The following is a 5849-nucleotide window of genomic DNA, read 5'->3' as shown; positions in this document are numbered from 1 at the left end:
TTCCCTACAATCATGTTTTAATTCCTGTAAAATTATACATATGACTTGCAAATACTGACCTTTTAAGTGGAGGAACGAGAATAATCGACATTTACGCTTTTAAGTTATTGCATTGCAATTTACTTTTATTTGCACCTCTTGTTTCCTAAACTTGCATGTTAAACAATAAAATCACTCTACATGTCAAAGCTGAAACATTTAGGATAGCCACAAAACTAAAACAAAAACCAAAATTAAGAAATCAAAATAAGATAAAATTCACTATAAAATTCACTGTAATTCACTGTCACAACAGTCAAAATATAAAACAACTCAAAATTTAATCACAAACAAAACAAAACAAAAATTGCAACTAAATTAAAACGTCTACAACGGATGAACAGGAATCCCTCGGAGGAGGTAACCTACGGTTGCTAATGAAATTTCCCACGATTTTAATGAAAGTATGGAACTCATTAAGTTGAGTTTAGTAAATTCATTTGGACTAAGTGAATCTGAAGAAAAATAGTGGTGTCGGAACAAGGGAATCATAAGATCGTAACCGATGTCGCTCTAATCAACTTTAACAATCCCCATACTATTTAAATAACCATGACCTTAGGAAACATTTGATTTGACATCAAGACTCGACACATTAGAAAACTTAAACTTGCTATGACGAGGAACATGGAGCTAGCATTATGGGCAACAAAGTCATCTTCAACAGTAAAACATGTCTACACCAGCTAAACCATTCTTTAGGATTGAACAACTGAGTGATAAGACTTTGAGGTTGTCCGCCTAATGCGACATAAATCCTCAACTTTCTCTTTGGCTTTTGTATAGCTCTACTATACAATATAAGCCCTAAATCGTTTTATGACTCCGAGATTATCGTTCGTCACGACCTAACGTTCGTCACGACCTAAATGCGTTCGTCACGACCTAAATGCTCACATCTTCCAGGTTATTTGTGTGATCGTTTCACACAAATGTAAGCCCTAATTAATAAATTTTTCAGGATGAAACACTTAAATATTTCTTCTCTAAATTGAAGCCAAATAGTAGGATAGCTTGAGAAGTCACTGAGGTTCTCCTCATGACCCGTGACATCCTCTAGTTCTTCTTCCTTTGGATTCCAGAAATAAATGTTCTAAATTTGAGTTATTCCCTCTTTACAACTCTTTGTCTAATCTCTTTGAAAAGTTATATCCTTTGAAGTTCTTGAAGACAATATCCTCTGATTTTTATTGAGAGGTTTCTTAGGTAACTTCGATTATCTAAGATGTAATTAACTATAAGTGATTGTCTTTATAGAAAACTTTTAAGAACCCAACTTAATATACTATTTAATTTTTCATATTAAATAGGGGAATTTTTCGGTTAGCATAAAATGGTTTCGCAGACCAAAAGAATGTCAAATATTTCTTAGTTTATTTGTTCGAGCCTCACCCTCAAGTCTTGTATTTATCATTCGGGATAAATACATAGCTTAAGGTGGAGTGTTTTTTCATCTAAACTTTGAAAGATATGAGATCGGTTTGATTTCATATTTTTCTAAAATTATATATATATATATATATATATATATATATTAAATGTCCCTTGGAAGCGGGTGTCGAGATTCTGATTCCGACGACTGACAGCTTCCACAGAATGATCTCCCCTAAAATTGTGCCGCATAAGACTATGAAATAACCATAATCATTTTGACAGGGATATCCCAAAACGCTAAAGTAAGTCTGAGCTATAAGGGCAGAGGAAAAATTATTGTATCCCAAACAGGTGGTAGCTTATCAGCTTTTGGCCGTAAAAATGATATCAACAAGGTGAAAGTAGCATATAGGCTCAAAAGGAGTTGTCAAAGATAGGGAGACGTAGTCCTAAAAGGTAAAGGTAACTATGATGGATTTTAAATGGTTCTGAAAATTTTGAATATTTTAATCCTAAAATTTTGGTTATCTTAATCTTTTTATAGAAATTTTAAGTAGAAAAATTATAATTTTAGGGTCCTTAATGATCATAAATTATATTTTCTACGAGATTCCAGATCCGCAGAAATAAAAAAAAGTCCAAAATGTCGCTGCAATAAGAGAAATTCAAACTGAAGGTATGGGATGAGCTACCGCTCTTGGCCCACGTCACTTGGTTTAATGCGTCATCTGCCTCAAAACTCATGCCCGTATTTTATTTTTGATGCATGCTTAGCCTAAGAACTCTATCAATTACATTTAAAAAAGAAAAAGGACTCGACTTGCATAAAATAAGTGTTGTTTAGGAAAGCCATGGAATGCACATAACGAGTTGTGTCTTATTAAGTAGGGGAGAAAAATAGCATTTGCAAGCAAAAAGATTAGAACTCATCACATGCTCCCCCATAACAGTACCTGCGTGTGTGCAAGTTTGGGCAGGACTTCCTGTGAAAGAATGCTCTACTATAATACCATGCACATCAAGCACACCAGCACATCAAGAAGTAAAAAGGTTATGCATGGCTAGAACAAACCAACACCGCATGAAACAATAGCCAGTGATGTTCAAGAATACTACCTAGCATCTTAAATCCAAGCCTAACACACTATCTAACAATAAGTGCCCTAACTAGCATCGAAGTACAGGGTAAGTTTTCTGGTAAGTATGACTTTGATGGGGTTGCCACACTGATCCCATCCCGAGGATCCAAAAGATCTAAAAGATGTCACCTAGGATGGATTTTAAAGGGTTGGCCTTATATGTAGCCTAGTTCTGCTACATGCATAGTTTTAAAATATGGCGAGCGTAATAAGTAGAAAAATACATTTTCTTAGTTTAAAATAAGGGTCATTAAATACAGACCCATAACATGCAAGGGTGATACGGGTTAGATTACATTGATCCTTAGCACAATCATACTCATATCATTCTCGATGACTTAACTCGCATTGGTGATTGGGATCAACCTAGAAAGTAATGTTCGTTAAAACGTCGCAATCGACACGGGAGTCACTACAAGCATGTGGGTTTCAAATAGGGGAATTAAGCCATACCTTAGCCTTGTCCCTTAGGGAAAAAGGGGAAAAGCCTACGTCTAATAACATTGATTGGGACACCATTGTACCAGAATGTGCCACAAAGTTCAAAGATGTAGGCTAAGTTAAGGTTTTGATCTTCAGATTGAAGTCCCCCAAATTGGATTCTTTGGACCATTTGGACTATGTCGGGTCTCAACTGAAAGGTTTTGGCCTCTATAGATGGGTAATTGATGCTCACATGGATCTCCTTAGTAGAGGAGTTGCCATAGTCTCTAAGTGGTTTCATGATGGGGGTGTTAGGGTCAGCCATTTCAATGGGTGCTTCAGTAAATGAATATGCTCTCCTAGGACATATAATGGTGAGATCAATCTCAGGGTAAAAAACGGGCGAGGTTAGCCAAAGCTCCCCTAAACACAAAACTACAATTTGACAAAATTATGCAACAATCAGCCACAATGACCTGCATGAGTCAGTCAACAAACATAAATGCAATGCTCACACAACATGAAAGAAAAGAAAATACAACAAATTTAACTATAAATATTTTTTTAGCTTCTTGGCTTAAAATGGTTTTAGCTTTTTAACTTTTTTCCAGTACTTGCAAGAAAACACAACCGTAATACAGATGCAAATACAAAAATAACAAAATGAAAATTAAAAACAATAAAACAAAATGCTAAACATAGGTCTTAAACTTTTCAACTAAAGTTCTCCTAAAATCATAAATAATTATTAACAAATTTCCTCGACATCATCACCAAGAAAATGAAGCACCAAAACTTGTTGTGAAGTAAGTTGGTCGTACAATGCAAGTGCACGTGTCAAGCAATATGCGGTTTAAGAGCCCGTATCAATCCCACGAGAGAAGTCTTAACAATTATTTCATCAGAAAAATCTCTAATTAACTAATTTAGTGAACCTAACTTAGCATGATTATAAAGAAGGTTTTAAGTTCTAAAAATCCTAATAAAAGCAGAGTAGAGAGCAGACCATAGAAAACATAATCATCGGGAAAAAATCTTAAAAGTTCCTTCAAGGATGATGAGGCTCGTGCCTCTGTGATTCACAGGTCTTGTTGATCGTGACTTTCCTAAATTTTTCCATATGTTATTTTTTGTCAATCAGGGATATATTACTTCTTATGCCTGTGCCTAGGTCAAAAGAAGCATAGAATTCATAAAGTTGAGGCTCCCTCAGTTCCCATGGAATTCCACATGAATGTTCTGATTCCCTGGAAAGATTGTAGAATGTCGCTGGAAAATGTCTATTCTCTAGGGATTGTGTGGTTAACCCATCGTTTCCACTATACAAAAGTTAGAGATCGAAGCTTCACAAAATATTTTAACATCCTAGTTGGCCAAATTAGGAGTAAATGAAGTTCAACGGTTAACCAACAATATAGGCTATGAGCGCACAAGAAAAAATGCTGTAGGAAAAATAATTTAGAAAATCATGATTAAATCCACTAGCCCCTATATCCCCAAAGAAGAAATTAATCGTGCATCATCGAGAAAATCATAGCAAATAAAACTATGTAGGTTTTCATTGCAAGAAATAGAAATATGTTAAAATTATAATAACTTGTCTTCTCCACAACGACAACAAACCCTTCCTCTCATATACTATTCTCTCACAACTCACAACACAAGTAGGTAGAAAAATCCCCTTAAGGGTTTCAACCAATGGAAGAAGAAAACCTTATGGAGAAGCTCACAAAAATGTCCCTAAACTTTGCCTCCAGCCTTCTCCAACTCTTCTGTGATCCAGTGGTTCCTTCAAGAAGCCCTAAAAATCATTCTTATAGCAAAAATCATAGGATTGGCAAGCAGATTTCCTTTCAAAAATGTTTTGTCGTCCATTGGTGTGGTCATGTCAAAAATTGTCATGGTCACGCCTAAGTGCTAAATAGGACAGTGTGGTCACACCCGAATCTTACGTGGTCATGCCGCAGGTCTACAGATTATATCGTGGTCACGCCGTAGCTCTCAATCAGATGGCATGGTCATGTTGCTTTAGGTCTCTTTTTGTTGGTTTTTCTTGTTTCAAAATGTTTGTAATTCATGCATGCAACCTACACAACATCAATAAAATCCTTTCGCAAGTGTAAAATTTTGATAAATTAGTAAAAATAACAAGTAAAATGCAGGGTGAAACTCAGTTGAAATCACGTAAAATTGATGCATGTTATCCAGGTTGGGGACTTCATTGATTGTTTTTCAAAAAAGAAATTACATTAAGCCTTTAGAGCTAAAGTTCCATAATTTCAATTCTTTGTTTCTTCTCGAACTAATGTAGTTACTTCTCTGTGATTTATTTCTATTATGATTTCTTATCTCTTTTTTATTTATTTTAGACATTCTTAAAATTATTTTGAAGATATTTCTCCTATACTAAGAAGTTGGTATCATGAATACTTTTTTTTTTTGTTTGAATGTAGTTAGTCGATTGAATCAGTAAAGCTCATTTTTTCATAAATTTACATTTTCCCCCTCTTTTTCATAAGTCTTTGTAGAGTAATTACAATGCAATACTTCATATATTCAATCAAACCATTAAAGTTTTTTTTTCTTTCTAAGAAAGGGGGGTTTATAGTAGTTTCATTTGCTAGGACGTACTTGATAGGAGGCATTGCAAGCTACAAATTCAAATATATAGCACATGAAAGGGAAATTCAAACATTAAAAAGAGAGCTATTTAAAACAAAATTATTTAGACCATTAAAAAAAGTTATATCAATAACATGTAAATTTTTGTTAAGAGCGTGTTTGGAATCAATTTTATTTTTCTATTATTTTTTATTTTATTTTTAAAAATATGTTTGTTTACTGTATTTTCTATTTATTTTTCTTTTTTGTTTT

The sequence above is a fragment of the Phalaenopsis equestris genome, unplaced genomic scaffold (genome assembly GCF_001263595.1).
Source record: "Phalaenopsis equestris unplaced genomic scaffold, ASM126359v1 Scaffold232304, whole genome shotgun sequence".
In the NCBI taxonomy this organism is placed as follows: domain Eukaryota; kingdom Viridiplantae; phylum Streptophyta; class Magnoliopsida; order Asparagales; family Orchidaceae; genus Phalaenopsis; species Phalaenopsis equestris.
This window is presented reverse-complemented; position numbering follows the sequence as displayed.